Below are 25,925 nucleotides of genomic sequence, written 5' to 3'. Positions count from 1 at the left end.
ACAACCAATATTCATCCACTAATTTAACCAATTTTGTTGACATTTACTTAAATCAAATAAATGTCGCAATTTTATTAGATCTGATCATATCAGAATCTATTAAGTCAATTAATGAAATTTTATTGTAAGGACAAATTTTTTTATTTGTTTATTTTTGGATACCTCACAACCTCTAATTTCATTTAAATACCACAAAGAGATAATTACAAATCAGATAAACTATAGAAACTGATTTTACATTGTTTTTCCTAAATTTTATGACATCCGGGACAATGAAATTTAACCAAGAAGAAAATGTGCAGGGGAGATAGCATCAAGAGATGATGAGAATACAAGGTGACGTTGATAGACATAGAAATTAAGTAAATGCAGAAAGTGCCCAACTAAGACCTTAGAATTTACTCACAAAAAAAAAAAAAAAACCCTTAGAATTGAAGTATAGGGCTTTCTTAATTCCTGGGAATATGAGTCGCAGCATTCCTCTTGGCAAGGATAATTACATACATGTCTTCCTACGGATAAGTTCGCAATTTTTAAAAATATAGTTAAGTGATTGGTAAAATTGTGATTTAACCTTTAAAATTGTAGTTTAGCTTTTAAAATTGCACGTTTTAAAAATAATAATAAAATACATCCGCGTTTTCAAATTGCAATTTTTAAAAAATGCAATTCCAAACAATTAATTTTATGAGATTTGGTTTAAAATTGCATTTTTTACTTATAAAATCGTAATGCCAAACGCACCTTAAGATTTTGCATTATCAGAATTCTCAATTTGATTGGCGTATTGTTATTGGCATTAAAAGAATTCTCAATTTGCTTCTTTTTTTAGAAGAAGATAATCAAATAAAGGCATAGAAGTGGAGTGATAATGTTAATGCAACATAAAGTGGCTGCACTTTGTATGGTCCATACTCCATCATCATCATATCTAAATGCTTCACAGGGGCTCTATATATATATATATATATATATATATATATATATGACAATGTATCCACCCAACGAGCCCCGCGATGAAAATGTAGGCCTGTTCGGGTTGCAGGTCCAAACTGCAAACCTTGATGAGCCGAGTGACCCTATTAGTTATATGTTCGAATCATTACGAGGAACACGGCAAAGAGGATACATGCCATTCCACGCGATTTAAATTGTCTCATCGTTCATGACAAGGAATCATGCGATGTCCTTAATTTGTTAGTGTGCACGTGGAACTACACGATAATGGTGAATGGTTACATCCTACCAGGAGGCAAAGTCGTACCTTACCTACAAGTGACACGTGGTAAAAGTCGTACCTCATTAAAAGACGTGAATTGAAGGCCACGCCGAACCCAGGTCATACCTTGTCAAATAGGGGTGTCAACCTAGTCCAGTTTTTCAGTTTTTGGCCGAAACTGGGGTACCCCAGTTCTCGATTTTGAAAAACCAGAATTGGAACCAAGACCCCGTTAACCGGTGTCCTGATTACCAGCCGGTTCCGGTTTTACCCGGTCCGGTAATCGATTTTTTTAAAAAATTGGTTTTTGGATTTATTTTAGGTATTGGGCCTAAAATAAGCCTTTTTTTTCATAAGTTGGCCCATTTTTTAAAAAATCTATTAGTCTCTTTGTCTAAATTAAAGGGGCTTTGTTGTGATTGTTCCAAACAATTAAAAAATAAACCTAAAAAATCCAAAAATCCTAAAAAATCAATGTTTTTACCTATTTGGGCCTTAGAAATAAAAAATTAATTTTTTAAAATACCCTAAACCTAAACCTAAGTGTAAAAAATATTAATATATATAATATATATATTAATATATAAATATAATAATGTATAAATATTATTAAATAAAATGGAAACCCGGTTCCGGTATTCCCGGTAAAAGCCGGGTACCAAAAACTGATACCGGAACCAGGGTACACAGTTTTTGGATTTTTCAAACCGAAATCGAAACTGGGACCCCGGTTTCCCGGTTTTCCGGTTCCGATTCTGGTTTTCCGGTAATTTTTGACACCCCTATTGTCAAACGATGACACCTAGCTAAAGGTCATACAAGGAAAAACACTCCATTAATTAAAGGAAAGGCAATCACTCCAAGTATACACATTCAACTCCCTATTGCTAGGGTATTCACCCTTTTTCCTAGCAAGCGGTCTCTTCACAAAAATCTTTCTTAACTTAAGCATCGAAATTTGAAAATATCTTTCTTTGGCAAGCCTTCAATCTTACTTTTCCATATCTTTTGCAAGTATTCATTGCTTGAGGTTAGTCGTGCAATTATCTGCATTATCAGTACCATTTAGGAGAAAGAGATGGATAAAGTAAAGCAACAATTCACAACCAGAGAACAAGAGAGAAAAGGGAGCAATTATCAATTTAGTTTCTATTATATCAAAAGTGAAAAATGATTTTCAATATTGTTTCCACTATTCTTTCATAAATAATGATTAGGAGTTAAGACATACGCAGTTAAGGTCTTGCTTTGTTTGGCAAAGTTTTTTCCTTAGACATTATAGTTGATGTAAAGTAAGAATGTTTTGTATAAAAAAAATGAAAAAGTGATATGAAAAAGTAAAAAAGTTTTATTTTGTAGTAATTTTTTTATTAGAATAATAATAAAAAGTGAATGATGTGATATAAAAAGTGAAAAAAGTTAGAATGTTTTGATGTTGATTTTTTTGAGAAATGATGGTGAATAATAACAAAGGAAAAGGAAAGGATTTGCCAAACAAAACCTTAATTAATACTAATTTTGAAGATGTTATGAAATCGCATCCTACTTTGATTTAAATTTTTGGGGAAACTTCACTTTAGCCACCTAAACTTCCACGCGATTTGACAAACCCTCCAAACTTTCAAATCTCTCAATTTGAACCCCTGAACTTTCAATTGCTCTCAATGTTGACCCCTTCATCAATTTTAGCCGTTAAAAATACTAAAACGACCAAAATATCCCTGATTTTTTTTTTTTAAATATATATATATATAGAAAGGTTTTGGAATTAAGGGTAAAGTTGAAATTTTATACAAAAGTCAGGGATATAAACGTCATGTAATATTTAAAATCTGATGGAGGGGTCCACATTGATAGCAATTGAAAGTTAAGGGGTCCAAAGTGAGAGATTTGAAAGTTTGAAGAGTTTGTCAAATCGCGTGAAAATTCAGGAGGCTAAACTGAAATTTCCCTAATTTTTTTTTTTTTTTTTTTTAAGATGTTGGCAGCTAGCTCTGCAAGTTTATTGATTTAGTATTTTATTTGTTCACTCATCTTTGGCCCACTTGAAATTATAAACTATTTTTATGATCCACTTTGTTTATAATATCTTATTAGAAACATCAAAGGGATTCTGGTGATGCCAAACCACAATTATTTCTTTACGCATGAGACTGGGTGGATCAAAGTGATTGGCCGATATTGAAAACTATCTTAGGTTGATTTATTAGGACCACATTGGACCTTGATCATAATTTGTTGAAAGAAATTATATTAATTTGCGTATGACTCATTATGTTAGGTTTTTAGTGTTGGCTAGTTCGGTGCTCAAAATATTTTGATGTAATTTGGTTTTAGACAAAATGTTTTGATGAAGTTTGACCAAATGTTCCATTCTAAGCGCCGTTCCATGTGTCTTTCAAACGGAAGAATTCCCAAGGGATCTGTTCTAAGTTCCGTTCCAAGTGTCGTTCGAATGGAAGATCTCTGGAGAGGTTCATTTCAAGTGGCGTTCGAACGGATGAAGAATGAAGTCTTTCCTGAGAGCTTCGTTCTATTTGGCATTTCAAAGATCGTTTGAACGGAAGATAACCCAAGGACCTCGTTCCAAGCTTCGCTCCAAAGGTCGTTTGGATGTGCCGCTTGAAAAAAACCTTGTTTTCAAAGTTTAACCTAGTAACGTTTGAACGGACCACTTACTCGTCCGAACAGATTTTCGATTTCTACAATATCTTGGAATTAGGTCCCTTTCTTGCTACTCAAGATTTTCAAGTCTTTTTAAGGGGGCTTCTAAGAATGAAATTGTAAAGAGATTGTATTATATATCTCAGTGTGTTAAGAGAAAGTTTTAGACCTAGAGCTTCAAGTTAGTGATCTCTTAGAGTTTTGGTTATTGCTAACCACCGAGATATAAAATACATGAAAATCTGTTGAATCCATATTGGAGTTCCAATATAGAAGATCAAGAAGAAGAATTGCTCAGAGGTTCTGAAGCTACCACTGTAAAAGGCAAGTGTGTCACTTGTCTTGGTACGAGAGGAAGTCTGTTACAAAGGTTTTGTAAGTGTGATTACTTGTACAACTTTAATTATTCTTAGTGGATTGATTTTTTAGGCATGTTGTTTGTAAGTGGTTTTACTTTTAAAGAGTTCTTCAAAAGGTTTTCACTTCGTCACCAATATCTATGTATCAATTGTTTTTTTGCTTTTTATATTTTGGTTATTGTTTGTTTGTGGTTAATAAATTTTTAATTTTGCATTATATTAGCACATACTTATTCAACACCCTCCTAGGTATATTGGACTCTTGTTATATATTTTCACATTACATTATAAACCGAAAACTACACCTTGCTGGAAAACACCTTAGATTTTTTTGAGGAAACAACAATCATTTGTCTAAACATTTCTTCATAAATATTTTTCACTGAACTTTTTAATAAAACTTTTGACTTGCAAAATACACCTTTCTCTTTATCATTAACTTATTGGGATAAATCATTTTTATCCATGTGGTTTGATGTTTTGATAAATAGCTCCATGAGCTTTAAAATTTAATTAATTACTCTCTAGGGTAGGCAAAAAAAAAAAAAAAACAAACAAACGACAAACAAACTAACAAAACAAAAACAAAACAAAAACAAAAACAAAAAACAAAAAAAAAAGAAGAAGAAAAAAAGTAAATTGTTCCTATTGTTAGAAAGTTGACATAATCCATTAATATACCACATCAATATTAATTATAGTGTGGCACGTGTCACTTAGAATAAATTTGCTTTTTTTTAAAAAAAAAAAAAAAATTAAAATTTCCCCTATGAGGTCGGACTTTGATGGATCAAATTCATACATTATGAGCTTGGACTTCGATTAATCAAATTCATAACATGTAGTAAGGTTGTCCTCTTCGAGGATATCTGGGTCGTAAAATTATGAATCAATTTTTTTGAAAAATGCTAGGCTTACAAACAAATTATATACATATATTTATAAATCTATGTAAAATTACTTTCTTTTACTTCTTTTAAATTATATACATATATTTATAAATATATAAATGATTGGTATCAATAATTTGTTCATATTTCTCTCATATTCTCTTACAGATTCAATAGACCAACCATTAGATTTGTGGGGCCCATAATTGACTTATGTGGGATTCACATAAGTTCACAAATCTAATAGTTGATTTGTAAGATAATATGGAAAAAATATAGGCAAAATATTGACACAAATTTCTCTTATATATATTACTGCTTATGCATTTTTCTTTTCTTTTTCTTTCCTTTATACGTAACATGAAATCCATACATAGTATAATTTTTCATCAAAACATATAATGCATAATTTGGAAAAAAATATTCATAAATCAATCCATGTTAAACATTCTAACGCCCCCAAAATTAATTAACTTGAAGTGTCACCGTAACGACCCCAAACTTATTTAATAAGTAAATGGCAAATTTTTCTTCCAAACTGGGTTGAAGGAATTTCCTTCAACCTAATATATAAAAGTGTCATGTGTCCATTGAACATGTGAAATACATATGTTTTTTTAATAGTATGGACAAGTTGGAATAACTTGTGTTAAAAACTCATGTGCATCTCATATTTTATTAAAAAAAAGGACACTTGTCACTTTTATAGACTAGGCTAAAAGAAATTTCTCCAACCCAGTTTGGAAGAAAACTTTGTCCATAAGTAAATAGCCAGAAGAGTTACATAGATCCCTTAATTAGAAAACGCGAAGGAAGAAAGTAATCAAAAAAACAAGTATACGGGTCCTCATCAGCTTCTTCTTGAAGCTGGCCAGAAGCAAATATAAGCTTACCAAGAAATATACTGATAGATAATATTAACACAAAAGGTTGGCATCACCCCAAGAGATGGTGTCACACCAACAAGAGAAGAGAATCACACTCAAAATAAGTTTTGCAAAATAACTATTCAATACTTTTATTGAGTACGGTGGCTTTTAAAATCACTATTTGATCAAAATCTAGTAGTAATCAATGACAAGCACAATAGTGATTTTAAGAGCCACATCATTCTTCGACAGATACAAGGACTTATAACATTATTCATAAATAGTGCCCACTTATTAAAAGATGTAAACAAACTAACAAAAAGAAAAACGACTCCTAAGACTCCTAACAACTAGCTGGCTGCAGACCCAAGAGACTTCCAAGCAAACAAGAATTCTTCATGATCAGCTACTTGCGCAACAGTTGTGAGATGTGGATAAACTACAAGCTTCAAATAACAATGAACTAGTTGTAAGCATGATAGTAGTAGAATCATGTACTGCCACTACGTCACTTCTTCTCTTGCAACATCTTTAAAATTATCACAATTATGAGTAGTAATACAAGGAGGACTAGAGTCCTCTCAGATGTGATGTGACTTTTAAAGTCACCAATATATCAAAATTCAATAATGACTATTTCAAATTCAATTGTGATTTTAAAAGACATATTACATTTGGGAATACTCTGGAGAACTTTAGTCATCTTTATATCATTACTCCACAATTATATGTGTGAGTCCACGACTCAACAAGTTTAAGGAAACTGACAATTTGTATTAGAAACCTTTTTTTGAAAATACCTCTAATCTTTGTTTTCTATGAAAATCCTACATTTTTATTCTTTCTTTGTTTTGTAAATACATAAAAAATGAAATAACAAATTTCAATAACGGGCTAGGCAACCCAAACAAAAAGCCACTAAACCACAATATTAGACAAGGTAAACAGGGAAAAATAATAATAATAAAGAAAAAAAAAAGAGGCAATATATCAAATAAATAACATGGGCCTATGATTTCTTGGCACGAAGACCAAGAAAATGAATCACCAATTAAGGCAGTAATATATGGTGTGTCAAAGATGGCACAACCAAAAGGTCTTGGAAGGAGCACGAAACTGTATAGGTTCCACAAACCTCTCCAAACCCCAAAGGGTGGACAAGAACAAATGATGACAGGGACTCTTAAATACGAGGATCAAGGTAATGCAAACTCTTCCATAGTTCAAAACAATTAGCTTTCCAAAAGCCAATCTTATTGTGCTCCCTATCATAAGTCACAAGGGTATTCTGAAAAATAATCCCTGTCACAAATTAAGAAAATTTAATTGAGATACCCCTTCGTGTGGAGAAAGAGAAAATTAACTAAGAATAACATATTCCATAAAATTAAATAGTCGGATCATCTCCATTTTGAAAAATTCCTAGGTAATAGGCACCACTAACCTTTGTATGCTTCTGTTAGAGCATTTTTTGGTCTAACAGTCTCCTATTAGTGAGATCTTCGCGTTCTTTGAGGAGTCTTTGATCTTCGATCGTCGGCCTCCTACAAAATAACAAGAGCATCAAAGGGGTCCCCGGGCCTTTGCCGGATACTCTCCGATGCTTAAGTTAGCAATCATATATAGAGTCAAAATATAGCATGAGCTAATATAATACTGAGAAGTAATTGATCGACCCTCCCCTACCTGATGCCTTGAGTTCCTTTTTATAGGATTTTGTTTGTGTAACCGCTCACTCCATGTTCTCCCTTCTAGCGATTGAGAGATATTGTGAGGTAGTAGAGAGATAGTGGAGATAATGAAGGGTGGTTGAGAGATAGTGGGAACCATAGCGGATTTTATCCCCAACAGTTACCCCCCCATTCCCATGGTTGACTTGTCTAGCTAGTCGGGCATCAAGACTCTTATGTAAACTCGGGAAGCCCTGGAGCTCTCGAAGCTGGCCCTTCTAAGGCTAAAGACTTGTTAAAAAAATCTTTGAATAAGCTTAAGTGAGAAAAAGGTCTTTCGCTCAACTTTATTGTCTCGCTTGTTCCCTTTTTCTTTTCACAATCTTAAAAATAAAACTTAAGAGTTTAATTTTTGTGATTGCTTGGCAGGATGCTCGGCAGAATGCTCGGCCTTGGGAAAGCCCCTTTGAACAATCCTTCTTTAGAGTCTTTATGTTCTCGGTTTTATTTCTCCGAGGTAGTTTAATCCTTGAACAATCCTTCTTCAGAGGCTTTATGTTCTTAGAGCATTCCCAATGGAAGAACTAAATATTACTTTTATCTAAAATGGCTCTTCAAATGTTTAAAAAAACCCCTACATTGGATTAGCCAAAAGAAAATGTAAAATAGATATTTGATTAGGAGAGCTAAAAAAAAAAAGCTAAATGTAGCAGCACTTTTCAAGGGAGCTATTTTATTTTTTATTGTTTCTCTCACCTATTTTCTCTTTTTCCCAAATCTTTTCCTTCTTTTTCTCTGCATGTTCTCTTTTTTCCAAAACTTTTCCCATTTTTCCTCTCACATGTTCTCTTTTTCTCAAAATTTTTATTGCTTTTAATAATATTTTAATAGAATAGATAGAAATATCGCTAATCGGATGTAGAGACATTTAAAAATTGCTTAGCTAAACTAGATAAAAGTGAGTTTTGAGAAGCCATTTTACATAAAAATATGGCTCCTCCATTGGGAATGCTCTTAATGGGTCAAGCTTGGAAAGCGCTTTTACAACTATATTTCTGGAATGTTATCCTCGGGAAAGCGCATTGGCTATATTTCACTGAGGTTAATCTCAAGAAAGCGCCTTGGCTATATTTTACCGAGGGGTTCAGCCTTAAAATTAACCTGCGTGGAGGTTTTAAATTCTTAGTTGGGTTGAGTTTGAATAGCGCCTTTACGGCTATATTTCATAAATGTTTATACTCGGGAAAGCGCCTTTACGGCTATATTTCCTGACGATTCTTTTTGGGTAAAGTGCCTTGTCGGCTATATTTACCTGAATATTTCACCTAGTGCTTGAGGTGTTCGGCATTTTATGGCCTCAGGAGTGCTTTCGCTTCGGACTCCTTGGGATGTTGCGCTCCAATTCCTTAGCATCTGACTACCTTGTACGGTCCTTCCTAATTTAGAGCTAGTTTTCCCTCAGCTGGGTCCTTGGTGGCGATGGTGACTTCGGTGCTTGACCTTTTGACTGAAGTGCTGAACCGCTCTCTCCTGGTATACTGCCATGGTTACTTGGGGCTGGCCCCGCTTCTCTTGTAGCAAGTGAAGGTGTAGCTTGAGGCCTTCATTGTTGCACTTGTGCTGAAAGGTCTTTACGTGGAAGCTTCTCGATCCAACCATGGCTAGGATGATTGCTTCCCTTGAGCTCACCAAGCCGTTTTTTCAAAATTTTGAAGATGGTCTTCAAACCAGACACCCCCATGCTCTTCAAACCAAATAGAGCCCTAATGGTTTCCTCCTGGTTGATGAACTTTTCAACTTTGTTCATAAACTGCTGAAGAGTTACCAACGTTGGTCCCTCTTCCTTGTTGAGCATACTCGAGGCAAGGGCACACTGAGAAATCTTTGGCAGATAAGGACGTCTTGCATCTCTATCGGCAAGTTGCCTTGACAGTTGAGTTGAGCTTCATAGATTCAAGTATTTTCAAAGTTTGACGGTTGCAAGTTATTGAGCTTTTGATGCTCGGGCTTTCTTCCTTGGAATTTTTTCTCAAAGATATGACTCTCGGGATCCTCTTCCTCGGAATTCTCGGGAATGTTTCCTCGGAATTGGGATTCGGGATTTTTCCTAGGAATATTTTCTCTTCGGAAATTCTTCTCCTCGGAAATTTATCCTTGGAAATTTTCTCCTCGGAATTGCTCGGAAATGTTTCCTCGAAAATTTTATTCTCAGATTCCTCGGAAATTTTCTTCTCGGATTCCTCGTAAATTGTCTTCTTGGATTCCTCAGAAATTTTCTTCTCGGAATCCTCCGAATTGTGACTTGGGATCTTGCTCGGAAATTTATCATCAGAAATTTATCCTCAGAATATTTTCTGTACAAAATGAGAAACAAACCAATCAAGTGCATGCATCCAAGCAATAGAAGTGACCTGGCAAAACATGATATTTTTACCATTTTTTTATAGGATGGAGTAATAATGAATTGAGCATTAATAAACCTGGGGACTTGTTTCTTGGAGGAGTTGACTTTTTGTGCTTTATCAAAGATATTCTTGGGCACACTGTGCTTGGAAAATGTATTCTCTCGGTGGCGACCTGTGAAATTTGGCGATGGCGAGGCCCTACAACCATAGGCGAGGGCGAGGGAGAGGCTCGACGAAGCTCGGCAGGCTCTGCGATGGCGAGGCTTGACGAAGCTTTGCAGGCTCGGTGATGGTGACCATGGGCGAATGTCGGCCATAGCGAGGCTTAGCGATGGCAAGTGTCGGCGAAGCACGGTCATGGTGTGGCGCAGCAAAGCTCGACCATGGTGAGGCGCAGCAAAGCTCGGCCATGGTGAGGCTCAGCGAGGAGCATTTTTTGGTCTAACAGTCTCTGATTGGTGAGATCTTTGCATTCTTCGCGGCATCTTTGATCTTCGATCTTCGTGCTCCTACAAAATAACAAGAGCATCAAAGGAGTCCCCCGGCCTTTGCCAGAGACTCTCCAATGCTTAAGTTAGCAGTCATATATAGAGTCAAAATATAGCATGAGCTAATATAATACTGAGAAGTAATTGATCGATCTCACCTCTACCTGATGCCTTGAGTTCCCTTTTATAGGGTTTTATTTGTGTAACCGCTCCCTCCATGTTCTCCCTTCAGGTGATTGAGGGATAATGTGAGGTAGTGGAGAGAGAGTGGAGATAGTGGAGGGTGGTTGAGAGATAGTGAGACCCATAATGGATTTTATCCCCAACAGCTTTAATACACACCATGAAGAGAAAGAAGGAAATAATAGACTAAATATACATCATTTTGTCCTCAGCAACATTTGAAACAATAATAGATTATACACAAGAGTAATGCTAGAAACTTTATTTTTATCCCACAATTATTTTACAATACCGATCATGAGTCGGTCTCAACTAACCCTTAGATTAATCATTGTTAAAAAAGAAATCTAAAGAGTGATTGACACTGTCACGTCAACATTGTGACATAAAAATATAACATATAACATTACGGTATACAAAAACATCCATTAATGTTGGATGTTTTTGAGAACACCCACAATGAAAATGTGATAGCCATACTCATTTTTTTAAAATAAATTAAAGACTACAAATCACATTATCATTGTACATGAATAATATGATTAAGTATTTAAATTGTCAATGAATCACTAATTAACTTTTATCATTCAATTATATATTATATAGATACTTATAATCATAGATATAATTATATATTGTATACCAATTAATTATTGTTATAATTAAAATGCATTTAATTTAATAATTAATTAATTGCCTATTGGTGACATGTTACGTTGACATATCACCAATTGGTGACGTTGGCACGTCACTATATTGGTGACCTGCCACTTTGGCACGTCACCATATTGGTGACCTACCACTTGTGGCACATCACCAAAATATTATTTTTTAAATAAGAAAAAAAAAAAAAAAACAAAAAACAAAACTGGCTTTTAGTTCGCTCACTTGGGTTTTAGAAATAATATCTACTTAATACTAGGAGAACACCAACCATACTCAGTTTTTGAATTGTCATACTAGCTCATTTTTTGAGAACACCACAATGAAAATTTGATAGCCATACTCATTTCTTAAAAATAAATTAAAGACTACAAATCACATTATTATTGTACATAAATAATATGATTAAGTATTTGAATTATCACTGAATCTCACATGTTCGCGAACGTTAAATGAGTATTTTTCAAATTATCATTTTTTGTTCTATTTTTTATTAATAAATATAATTTTGGCTAATGAAAAAAAAAAAAAATACCTAATTAATCATTATGGTGTGTAAAAATCCAACATTAATCTATACAATTAATAATTAATATACAAATATATATTTAAAAAAAAAAACAAGAAATAAAGCAATGAAATTTTGTCATTAATAATCTTTATGCCTCTTAAAAAACCGGTTTTTTTTATTAGTTTTTATTAAACGACTAAACCCATGCAACTTAAGTTTTTTGGAAATAGTTTTTTATTATTTTTGATTAATAATGCAATGACATTTTTTTTTATATATTTTTCTATCTAGTTCATCTAGTTGATACAATATTATGTCATATACATATTAAAGTGATTAAACATAATAATACATAATAGCTTGATTTGTATTATTTGTTTCTTTATTTGATTTTGAAATTAATAATACTTAATTTATTTAATAGTTTATATATGGAAAACTCTTTAAATATAATGACTGATTTTTTTAAGTAAAAATAGGTTCACTCTTAAAAAATCGGTTAAAAAATTATGCCTTAAAAAACTGGATTAATTAGCCTTTATAATTAAAATGCATTTTAGTAATTGCCAATTGGTAACGTGGCAGTGTGGCGGGTCACCAATAAGGTGACATGTAACTTTGACACATCACCAATTGGTGATGTGCCATTGTGGCAAGTCACCAATGAGGTGACGTGCTAGAGATGGAACCCTAGCAGAGAGAGCGCTTGGGTTCGATATAGAAACAAAAAAGAAAATTGATGGGTATTTGTTGATATTGCTATGATCGATCTATTTTATGTGATTCTTTTAGGAATTTTTCCTACATTTAGACAATGACAAAAATTTCCTCCAAACTAGTTTGGGGGAAATATCCTCCAACCCATATAAAATTGTGCCAAGTGTCTATAAATATTTAAAATACACATTAAATTCTTAACCTCATTAATAACATTTTACTAATTTAGATTAAATTTAATGTGACTTTTAAATGTTTACAGACATTTGACACTATTTTACATGGGCTGGAGGATATTTCCTCCAGACCGATTTGGAGGAAATTTCTTCTTTTTTTTTTTTTTGAAAAATGCAACATGCCATACTCATTCATTGATAAAAATCGCAAGTATAAAACTCTTACAAATAGAACAAAAATCTCTGAAGTAAATCATAACCGAAGTTAAAGATACGGTCATCAACAACAGACCAAATCAACCATAACAAAAGCATCTGCTAACCTATGACTAATTATCAAGTTTAAAAATCAGATCTGTATCAAACAGACACCATCTAATGCATAGGTAGCGCTTATTCCTCGGCCTTGGGAACAGAACCTCTCAGTCGATACTCATCCTCCTCGACCCGAAAGTCAGGATACAGTTCAAATTTCTATCCTTTAGAAAATGAAATGAAATTTAGACAATTAATTGCTAGTGCTTTAATCCCCCACACCCTTCCCCCTCATTGAAAAAAAAAAAACACAAAAAAAAAAACGAAAGTCTTAAAGCATTCTTAAATGCAAGAAAAGCTTATGTTGGAAGGTAAGCATTTGTAGTTCCACTATCTAGGATTGTTTCATAGTCTCCATCAAAGATTATTGGGCTTAACTTCAATGGCTTTCTCAGCAACACGTATTTGCTTCAACTCAATACACTACAAAAAAAAGGACACTTTCTGACGTGGCTACAGTACCTACTTTGTTGCCACGTCAGAAAATTTCTGACGTGCAAATTTTAAAACGTCAGAAATTTTTTTTTTCTGACATGTAAATAGTGACATGTCAGAAAATTCTGACGTTTTAGATGTTGGAGCGTCAGAAAAATATTACAAATTTGAAAAATTTTAAAATGATATAATTTCTGACGTTGCAAAATTTGCCACGTCAGAAATTTTCTGACGTGGCAGACCACCATGTCAGAATGCTATATATATATAATCAGATATGTATATTTATAAATATAAACTAATATATATATATATATTAGTTTTCTGACGTGCCAATTTCTGACGTGTGACACGTGGCACGTCAGAAAACTACTTTAAAAAAAAACTAATATATATATATATGTGGAAAATTTTTGATGTGTGAGTTTGGGGCGTCAGAAAATTTCTGACGTGCCAAGTCTGGCGCGTCAGAAATTTTTTGACGTGCTAAATATTGCACATCAGGAAAAGGAAAAAATTTCTAAAAAGGCCGAAATTTTGAAATTTTTCCCCTTACTTATTTTTCCTCCACTTTTTTTCTCTTTTTATTCTTTCCTCCTCATTTATTTTTCCCACAGTCTGTCTGTCACCTCTCCCTTCTTTCCCCGGCAGATGCAAGAAATTAGGCAGAAGAAGGAGAACCAAAAAAAGGAGAAGAGAAGAAGAAAAAGAAAGGGAGAAAAGAAGAAGAAGAGAAGGTGCAGAAGAAAAAGAAAGGGAGATCAAAGAGAAGAAGGAGAGAAGAAAAAGAAAAAAAAAAAAGAGTAGAGAAGAAGAAGAAGATCGAGGAAGAAGAAGCTCAAGGAAGAAGAAGAAGTGCACCATCTCTGCACACCATAAACACATGTATGTGTTTATGGTGTGCATCACCTGCACGGAGGAATTCTCAAAAAAAAAATAATAATTTAAATTAATAAATTTTTAATTCAAAAACAAAATTCCAAAAAAAAAAATTTTTTTTTTAAAAATTAATTTTTTAATTTTCTGACGTGAGTCAGAACTACCACGTCAGAAATTTTTTTTTCCTGTCACCTATGTTTCTGACAATCAACACGCGTCAGAAACGCCACGTCAGAAAACGCAAGTCAGAAAAAAATTGTTTTTTTGTAGTGATATTGTAATATGGACTATTGACATCCCAATACAAAAAGCATACGCATGAGATGAAATGCACATATATATATATATATTTTACTTCACCTGCAAGAAGGGTCTGAACGGGTAAACACCATAGCTTGCGGTGTAGAAATACGACCAAGAATCATGGCACCCCGCCCACATCCATTCCACCAAAACATAATGAAAATGAGTCATCAATAACACCCTTCCCGACAAGTTGATCCATCACGCTAAGCGGACTACAACCCAAAACAATTATTCCATCGACGCGTTGGGTGTAAATCGCACTAGTTTCCATGTTTTCACAGCCAAAAACAGTGCGCTGGGGCACAAATTTACTTTCGTCGCCAAAGGATATGGTGTCCTCAGCAAGCACCCCACTGTTACGGCTCATCTCAGCATACAATCTCTCGTAACTACATTGTCGTTTAGCACTGTCACAACTGCTGCAATTACTACTGCACTTTAATGGTTCATATGTCTTCTACAACTTTGGTTCAAACTTCGGATCCTGGATCACGACAACATATAATATTAGCTTTCAATCAATCTTCCACTAAAGCGAGGAGCAGGGGTATCGGTTCGGTTGGTGTCCATAGGTGCATTTTCGCCTACAGAATCATGAAAGTCGGCTAAGTTGATTAATTGACTGACAATAAATAGTTTCGACTTTTTTGATTAATCGGTTAGTCGATTAATGTTAGAGTATATGTGGGCTTGTCCCACATTGCTAATGCATGAGAGTTTCTCTCCCTTTGGCTTCTATATATTTACGCATCCTATGTACTATCAAACCATTCAATAAAAACAAAATGTAGTCTATAGGGCTTTAGTGTGTGGATGTAGGCATATTGCCGAACCACCTTCATCTTATGTCTCTTTCTCTTTATTTATATTTTCGCATTATAAAATCTTTCATGGTATCAGAGCTCAGTGGCGGAGCCAGACATTTCATAATGTAAAGGCCCTAAAAAAATTTTTTCGCATCCTACAAATTTTCTTCACCCTAAAAATTTGGTAATTCACAAAATATATGCATTACAAAAAATTATCTATAAAAATTCATAAATATGTGCTCAAATTGATATATTAGATATGTAACATGTCGGCACTATATCAAAAAGACATAAATACACAAAAAGTGGCTAGAACTGCACTTTACGGTCTCTTAGAAGTACAAAATCATCAAGTATCGAATCTAAATCGAAGCTATCAGCAATTTCCCTTTCAATATAGAGAACTAAACTATTTGCAAGAAAATCATCCTCCGTGTTTATAAGATGTGCTTTATTTTGTATATATGTGGGCCATCTTACAATTATGCTAATTGCTAAACAAATTCAACTATTTATAATGGCCCAATGGATACCACACTGACACTACTACCACTAACATGTGTCATTCTCTTAATTGCTAAACAATGTCATAACACAATAGTTGAACAGCCTGAACATCATCAATATAACACTTATAGAATAAAAACAAGTAACCAGATTCTTGGGATTATGGAATACCTTAGTGTCGGAGGCTTGCAGCTGTCACGGGTAAAAATCCAAGTCCCCAAATGGGCCAAATCTCAATCAGACTGATTCAATCAGTAATTAGTTCCTGACTTCCATTTCTGCCCTAAAAAGACAGAACAATATGACACCCATTCAAATTATAAACAATTTTTGGGTGCTCTTATTTCATCAAGGGGAAAAAAAATCAAGATTTAACGAATAAAATTAACCTTAAATCAATTCTAATTTTTAAGGGAACAAAGGATGCAAAACCCACTTGATATCTGATCTTCGGATCTTCACTCTTACAAGTTACAAATGCAATTTATTGTTTATCAATGATTATGGCTTGGAGTTGGAGTTGGAGCATCTCTGCGTAACTACGTCTGTCTAAGAGAGAGAGCATTTGAGAGCCAGAAGGACTGAGGGAGAGAGACGGAGAAGAGAAAGGGAGAGAACTCAGAGGAAGTGTGGCTGCGAGTGCGTGAGAAAGAAGGAAAAGAAACAATTTTTTTTTTTTAATAACTTGGGGGGCCATAGAGGATGGAGCAGACCATCCAACAACAATAATTTTTTATTTCTTTATTTTTTCAATACTTGGAGGGGCCCTATGTAGCTGATCGTGTGCTCAATAGCTGGACAAGTACTCAATTTTTTTTTTTTTTTTAATTTTTTAATTCCTTGTGGGGGCCCTATGTAGTTGGACGAGTGCTCAATAGCTGGACTTGTGCTCAATTTTTTTAAAAAAAATATTTCTTGTTGTAACGCCCCGATATTTGAACTAGCAAATATCGAAGTCGTGATGCTGCAACTTTAGAAAATACAATCTTACAGCGGAGTATGTGTATTTTTTTCTTTTTTCTATGACCTATGAATAACTTACACAACACAATTGAGCTGACTGAAATACCTCGAAGTGATATATTATTAAATAAATAGAAATATGGTTTTCATTACAACATATGTACACACTAGGTGTACCAAATATATGCCACAGACGGCACCTAAATTATCATAGTAATATTTATTAAGTTTACACACATCACCATACATAATAAAAGCGATTAACATAAATGAGACTTGCTCCATAGAGTAAGCATAAATCCTGCAGCAGATGGTCTATCAACCATCAAAACCAGTAAAAGGACCATCGTCCTCACTTTCTATCCCTGCATCAAGATCTATGTAAAGATGACGTTATCATATTTACATAGGCAAACAAGTGAGTAATCTATTTTCCTAGAGATAAAGACTAAAAAGACTAGTTTGAACAAGTAAGATTAAAGACTAAAATATATAATAATGAATGAGTTGTGAATGCAGCGTAATGACAGATTAGTTTGTATCTTATGATAATCTTTCTTCAGACCTCTTGTCATGAGCTCTCAGCTCGCTTACGTCCGTTATGTCCCTCACACTTTAGAGGTTTACCTGTTTGGTGCTGGCAACTACACCGCCCCAGCTTAGTTATATATTAGGCTTGTTGGACGGTTATATACCTCATCCATTGAGATACTGACAGTTCCTCGCGGCAATCCACCCAGCTTGTTCTTAAGGTGGCTATCTTATCAGCCAATTTTATTAGACACATTATGAAGCAGTTATATTGCAAAATTATATTCATAAGACAAAATAAGAATTCATATAACAATAAAACAAAGCTAGTACTCAGTAAGTATATCCATACTTACTCTCCTTAGTGTAGTATTCTGCTCCACTTCTGCATATAATACATACATACAAACAATACTTAGTTCATTCTCTAATAATATCATTGTTTAAAGACCCTCATCTTTTTATATTTATTTATTATCCGTCACTTCATCTTTACTTACTCATTTTATTATATTAATCTAAGATAGTCACTTATACTAGCTTTATGCCTGAATTCATTTTTGGTGACGAGGCTAATGGCCAGTATCACTAAATACAAACTAGTATTATAAATAATATATATAAAACATGACTCATATTTCGGAGATGAGACCAATGGTCCGTACCTACCAAAGTATGAATCAAAATTTAAATGACAATAAAAGAAATGACTGAATGTAAATACTGAATTCATATTCCGGGGATGACCGCAAAAAATATGAATTAAAATTTAAATGACAATAAAAGAAATGACTGAATATAAATACTGAATTCATATTTTGGGGATGACCGCCAAAAATATGAATTAAAATTTAAATGACAATAAAAGAAATGACTGAATGTAAATACTGAATTCATATTCCCGGGATGACCGCCAAGAATATGAATTAAAGTTTAAATGACAATAAAAGAAATGACCGAATGTAAAAGCTGTAAAGTAAATAATATATAGATAATATCATAAGCCTTTAATTGATTTTGTCTACTAACTCATTATTATTAATTCACTTGTATCTATTACGCTATTTTACATTATACGCTTATTGGGTCTTTAAACAATTAAATGAGAACAAGTGATACAAGCAATAAATCATGATATTTATACAAGAAACACTTACCCAAAAATCCTTAGAAGTAAAACTCCACCAAATCTTCTCTAGGTAGCTAGTTTAGAAAAACACTTGAACACTACAAGAAAGATCTAAGCTATATGGTATTTGACTAGAACTAAGAAGTAAAATGAAAGGAGGAGCAAACAATTTTACTTGTTCTAAGATTGTAAAAACTTAAGTGAAAGTGAATTTAGCTTAGGCTCTATTTATAAGAGAATGAATGGTTAGGATTTATTTTTACACATTTGATCTAAGGGTTGAGATGTATTTAACCAAAAGAATGAACCTAGTCCATATTTCATGCTCTATACCAAATAGTATTTTCGTCCAAAATGAGGGCAGTGTATCCCGATCCATTTTTCAATGTCCAAACATACTCTGATTGACATGAAATTTTGAGAGTAGATAGAGGACACCGAGATAAACATTTTATATTTTCGGTTCAACTTCATCCGAGTTTGTTTGAGTCTATTTTGGCCTATACAAAGTTTCCGGTTCAACTTTAGGCTTTAATCTATTTGCATTCCCACTTGGCCACTTGCCTTATTAAATCATTATAATCATGATATTTACTATAACCCTTATTACTAGAAGACTTTAAGCTTTCAACAAAGGAGGCTAGCCTTGGTATCTTACTTTAGCAGTTTTAATCCCATTTAGACAGTATGAAAATTAAGACACTGCTTTTTAGTCTAAAAACTGAAAAGCTTCAAATTAATTTCTGACTTCGCTAAACACCAATATAAATAATTTATTCACTAGATTGGGTTTGATTATGCCTATAAACATATTAGTGAAGCTAAATTTTTAAAATTGAAGTAATATACATAAGAGGTCAAAAATCAATGTAATATACCTTTAACACTAAATAGTTATTTAATATCATTAATCCACATATCATTGATCTAATTTATTCATTTATTCTTTTAATCTATTTAATATTGTTTATATGAGAGTTTTTAAAATCTAGGTCGTTACACTTGTGGGGGCCGCGGCCACCTCTAGCCTACATGTGGCTCCGCCACTGTCAGAGCTAATAGGCTAACGCTAGTTGTTAGATTATGGGTTAATTCTTTTGTTTCCCTGTAATTTCTTAGGTCTTTTGTTTCTATTTCCCTGTAATTTCTTTTTTCTTTGTTTCGGATTGTTTTCACAATCACGAAAATTTTTGCAAATTTATTTTTGTTGTTGCACAGATGTTGTGTTTTCTGTTGGACAAAGTCTTTGGCATTTTCTTTTGCCGTTTTATTTTGGGTGTTGGTACCACATGTTTTCGCCGGTCAGAAAACATGTGGGGTGATTTCCCCCCGTCACATTGGTTCTTTGTTTTCGGCCAGATCTGGAAAATAATTTCAAAATTTGTTCTACACCTTTATCCTAGCCCAATTTAGAAAAATAATTCCAGAAACAAGCTTGCGAGGTTCAAATCTACTGTTTTGTGGAAGATCCATCATGAACATCCCTACAAGCGTCACCACGTGCCACCTAGTGGAACTGCCGACCTCTTCATAGGCTGCCACTGTCCTCTGATCACCTCGCTAATCGTACCATTCAATAGATCAGGTGCCGCCGAGTCCATAGCAGTTAAGATCAGCTAAAACCACCAATACACACTCCATCACACGCCAAAAGAAGGTTCAAACTGTTCTCCCACGAGCTCACGCACCACCATCGGCCACCACACACCACCATCAGGCAGTAGTAGAAGTAACCACCAGATCTTGAATCGGAGGCTGCCTGTAACACCCTGGTCCCATATTGGAAAGATGAGAAGAAGCCCACATAGAGTTGATGGTTTATAAAGATAGTCATGGGTGCTAAGTCTCACATTGCCTAGTTAATAGGTGAAACTGAGCTTTGTAATGAATTCTAAGAAAGCTCCAAATTCACTAATTTTTTGGGTAAAAGCGCAGATGTGGCTAGCACTTTTTCCTAGGTTGTTACAAATGGTATCAGAGCCCCCTAGTCAAGTCCGTTCATGTGGTACTGGAGCACTGCATGACGTGGCCCTGATGAGGACGTCAAAAATTTAAGATGGGAAGTTTGTAACACCCTGGTCCCATATTGGGAAGATGAGAAGAAGTCTACATAGAGTAGGTGGTTTATAAAGCTAGTCATGGTGCTAAGTCTCACATTGCCTGGTTACTTGGTCAAACTGAGCTTTATAATGAATTCTAGAAAAACTCCAAATTGACTAGTCCTTTTTGGGTAAAAGTGCAGATGTGGCTAGTACTTTTTCTTAGGTCGTTACACTGCCAATCTATAGAACCTCGTTAGAATTATTCCCAACCGTCCATAGACGCCTCGCCACGCGCCACTTCTGTCAGTGGAGCCCTCCTTCACGGACAGCCTCCGGACCTCGCACACTGCCGCCGTCGTCCCGTTCCAAAACACCATCGCCGGTCCTTAACCAGAAGCAGCTGATCTGCGTGTCCATGCTGAGAACATGTTGTTTGTACCACTTTCTCATTCGCCCATGCGCCGACGACAACTTTCAACGCGCCCACGTGCCTCCTCAAAATGCTTTTCACCTTAAAAATAGCGCCAATATATAGATCAAGGACAGCTGAATCCATATCTGCCAAGATCAGCCTCATCAGATGTACCACACGCCGTCTGGAAGAGTTGCCGGACTTGCAGTGTCCTTTCACGCGCCAAGAGTCCTATGCGCGTGCAATTCATGCGCCCAATGCTGATATGTGCGTGTTTTACACATGCCAACCTGAAAAAGAGGAAGAAAAAAAAAAAAAAAAACATTCTTGTTAGGACTGGGTCCACCCATTCGGATCCAACCTTTTGAATCCGATCTATTCGGGTCAGTTCTTTTTGGGTCAATATGGCCTTTGTATCCAGCCCACTTTCAGGGTCTAATCCACTTTAGCAATACTCCAACACAATACTTGGCCTAGTCCACTATCCCAACCTGCTGCCACCGCCGTACTAATAGACTGCCCATCTCCAGCCACATTTTCCGGCAAGAAAAAAAAAAAAAAAAAAGAAAGAAAGAAAGAAAGAAAGAATCGGTTAAGAAAAGAAAAGAAAATAGCCCAAAAAGGCATGTTGGCCCAAGTGGCTATGAAGGAAAAAAAAAAACTCAAAAGAGGCCATAGTTGCCCGTATCATTTTGGCCCTTTGTTGACCTCATTCATTTGATCTTTTCTTGGTCCTTTATTGACCTAGACCTATTTTTGGCCCATTGTTGTCCCATTATTTGGTGGTCTATTGTTATGTTTGACATAGACCCATATTTTGGCCTTTGTGTTCTTGTTTAAAATTAAGGGTGTCAATACGGTTACAGTTAGCGATTATTGGCAAAAACCATTAACCGTAACCACCTTAGCGGTTATTAGATTTCACTAATCGCAACCGCTAAGCGCTAGGCGATTAGCGGTTAGTGAAATAAGTAACCACCCGCTAACCGCTTTTTCAAAATTGGGCTTTTTTGTTAAGCTTTTTTGGATTTTTTTTTTTAATCACTGTAGCATTTTTTACCCTCATTTGTTTTTTGTATTTTTAGTGTTTTCTTGAGCCCAATTGCTATAAAAAGATCCCATATTGAAAAATCAAAAATATTCGACCCCAAATTTATATTTACTTGTACTTTAAATATTAAATCATAACCAGTTAACTTTAAAAAAAAAAAAAAAAAAAATTCAACCCAACATATAAAAAAACCATCTTAGATCTAAGAATCTAAGATAATGTGATACATGTTTTCTAAGTATAAAGTATAAAAAACCTAATCGACTCCAAATAACACCTATTCTGAATGTATAGGTATTTCACACAAAATGCAGAAATAGATCTGACCTAACAATTTATAATCAACCAAAACAGATATGCAATAATCAATAAAGAACAGAGATATTTTGGTTACGAAGAAGAAACCAATTAGAGAACTCTCTAAAAGTAAAACCTCTCTGGGGCAACAAAACCTAGGGAATCAACTCACTCAGTAACAGAATAAAGGATTACAAGAAGTTCACACTTACAAAACCTTTGCAATTGACACTATTTTTCATAAGACAAGCGACCCACTTGCCTTCTACCGTAGTAGCCCTTTCCTGAGACAACTGACACAATCCTTATACGTGATCTCCCTTCACCGGAACTCCGGTTGACTTTATTTTAACAATCAACAAGTAAAACAAATGATTACTCTAAGAGAGAGCTATCGATCTATATCAAGACTCTCTTAGCACATGACGGCGAACGCTAGATGCAGAATTCGTCTATTTCTCTTCTATAAAGATGTATTTATAACATTTACAAAACCCTAGACCTGGGTCCACATTAAAAACACGTTTTGGGCAAAAAAAATCTACGGGGTGTCCAGACAGGTTAAGTGCCTATCCGAAAAGGGCCTTGCGGAGGAAGAAAAAACATGTTTCTAGAACTGCTGCCCGGTCAGGCTGTCCGGACAGCCTTGGCAGGACAAGAATTTATGTTTCTGGAATTTCTGTCAGGACAGGGAAAGGGCCTGTCCGGACAGGGCTGCAATGGAGGAAAAACTGCATTCTGAAAATGCTGTCTTATCATGATCAACAGCTCCGATCGATGAGCGTTTGTGGTCCGATTGAGTTGAAATTTTTTAGGGATGTTCATGACACGTGAATCCTCATTATGAAGGGTGGAAATTGGATTTTGAGCATTCTATATTAGTGTTTGAGCCCGTGAACAGTAACCTCTGCATTTTGAAACCAAATGAAGCCAACAAAAATACTTACAAAGTATCTAATGAATAATAATGCTTTGATTCAATTATGGTTATAAGTAACACATTGTTTAATTCAATTGTGATTATCATTGTACATGAATAATATAATTAACTTTTAGACTTATGAGTTATATCATATTATATATGTATTATTTGTTATTATATAATCATATAATTTAATGATCAATTCATCATGTGATATAATCATATCAATTATATTTTTTGAAATGAATCATATCAATTATAGTGATAATATATAAATTACTAAAATTATAATGATAATACATTAATACTTCAATTGTGGTTATACGTAACACATTGTTTAATCTAATGACAATTATTTAATTTGATATTATACGAATCACATTATCATTGTACATTAATAATATGATTAACTTAAATAAATTATTTGAATTGACATTGAATCATATGATTAAGTATTGATCTTATACATTTATATTATTCATATGCATATATGTATAATTATAATTTATAACATATATAGACTTATAAGGTTATAACATACATTGGAACTAAGTCTCTAAATACTTAATTGTTGTATTAGTATGAATTAGTATACTTATGAGTTATGTCATATTGTATATGTATAATTTGCTATTATATAATCAAATGATTTAATGCTCAATTAATCATGTGATATAATCATATAAACTATAGTGATAATATATTAATACTCAAATTGTGATTTAATTATCTAAAAAAAAAAAAAAGTGTGATTTAATGATCAAGTAATTATGTTATATGTATAAATATTATTATAATTATAATTATAAAAATATATTATATAAAAAGGCGGTTAGCAGTTACGGTTAGTAAACCTAATAACCTATAACTGTTAACCGTTAGGTGGTTATAGAGGTTAGGCGGTTAGTGGTTAATATGGTTAAGCGGTGAAGAAACCGCTCGCATTGACACCCCTATTTAAAATCCAAGCCCAACTTTTGTGGTATTGTTTAAAACCCAGGCCCTTTTTTAGCCCATAGTTGGCTTCATTTTATGGCCCATGTTTGGCCCATTCCAGACAAAAGTTGCCGATGTTGAAATCCCGTCTATAGTAATCGAAGTTCACAACCGCCGATGTTTCAAATTCCGGCGCCATCAACTCCAGCCACCTCCCTCGGCTGCCATCGCCTCCAACAAGTTTCCGGCCACAATCTCGGTCTTCGTCGCCGATCAAGAAACAAATTCAAGATTTCACAAGTCGCTACCTTGAGTTTGAGGGAAAATGTTTAAGTATATGTGGGCTTGTCCCACATTGCTAATGTATGAGAGTCTCTCTCCATTTAGCTTCTATATATTGAGGCATCCTATATACTATCAAATCATTCAATAAAAGCAAAATGTAGCCTATAGGGCTTTAGTGTGTGGATGTAGGCATATTACCGAACCACCTTAATCTTGTGTCTCTTTCTCATTATTTATATTTCCGCATTATAAAATCTTTCAATTAATAGGTGGTCGGTTAAATGTTGATTGCAAGTTTTTATGTTAAGATTTATCAACTTCTTTGTAACTACATAATCAGTAAAGCATATATATGCTTTATAAATGAAAAGAAAAAAGTAAATCTATAGAACACGGACCCAAAGGACAACCACAAATCAACAGGACAAAACAATAAGGAAACCTACCAAATAAAATTCAAAATTCACTTGAAAAACTGGTTAAGTGACGGAAAAAAAAAGTACCAAACCGAACCGAAGTCAAAATATTATTTTTATTTCGCCTACCGATCACTGTAAGTTGGTTGTCAGTTGATGACAGTACGGTGACGGTAGGTAGGCGGTCGACAAAACCGAACTTGATGCATCCCACAGAGTGTACAGTCGGAGCACGGAATGTACGTCATAGTGCTTCCCATATCCACAAGAAGTGCGAATTGCTGTGGAGGCGTCCCAATCCACAGCTGCGTCATATGGTAACTACAAGGCCAAAATCCAAAAGCCTCAATGTACATACGGTCGATAATTAACACCAAATTAACGATGAAATAAAATAATCCAAAAAATATTAATAGAGTTAGAGAGAACCCGTCGAAGACAAGATCGTCGTAGAGTTTCATGCGAGCGCGGGGGTGGACTGAATTGTGGAGATTGCATCGGAGATGATGATGATGATCAAGATGGGAAAGACTAGGGGAAGAGAGTTGGAGAGGGAGAATCATGGGCTATAGAGAATGATCAGAGAGTCTATTAGGAACGAGTAGACGAGAAGCACAGAGGCTAGTAGGTTAGCCATGGCTCGAGATGGAAGATGGTTTGGAAGAGAGACTGAAAGAGTCATGGACTGCCTTCCTCACGTAAATACTTAAGAGATGTCTCTTTTGATTGTAATATCTATACAAGTAGTACTGTAGAAGTTGATCAAAGTCTTGATGATTGGTTGACTTTGGAAACTATCTTATGTAGAATTAATAGGACCAAATTGGAACTTGTTAATATCTTATTGGTTGTGAAAAAAGCACAATAACCCTAAAT

General features: G+C 34.5%; 1 long non-coding RNA gene and 1 pseudogene across 1 annotated transcript; both read right to left on the bottom strand.

Annotated features, from left to right (window-relative positions):
* Window positions 1–10,431: 10,431 nt before the first annotated feature.
* LOC132185142 (aspartic proteinase 36-like) lies at window positions 10,432–25,612 on the bottom strand (annotated as a pseudogene).
* On the bottom strand, window positions 17,267–18,831 carry LOC132183629 (uncharacterized). Its single transcript, XR_009440497.1, has 3 exons — window positions 18,717–18,831; window positions 17,916–17,944; window positions 17,267–17,405 (listed from the first exon to the last, which is right to left on the bottom strand). It is a non-coding gene; the product is annotated as an uncharacterized LOC132183629 (long non-coding RNA).
* Window positions 25,613–25,925: the final 313 nt, after the last annotated feature.

The sequence above is a fragment of the Corylus avellana genome, chromosome ca6, assembly GCF_901000735.1.
Source record: "Corylus avellana chromosome ca6, CavTom2PMs-1.0".
Taxonomy (NCBI): Eukaryota; Viridiplantae; Streptophyta; class Magnoliopsida; order Fagales; family Betulaceae; genus Corylus; species Corylus avellana.
Note: the sequence above shows the minus strand (reverse complement) of the source record. Positions and strands in the feature narration are given on the sequence as shown.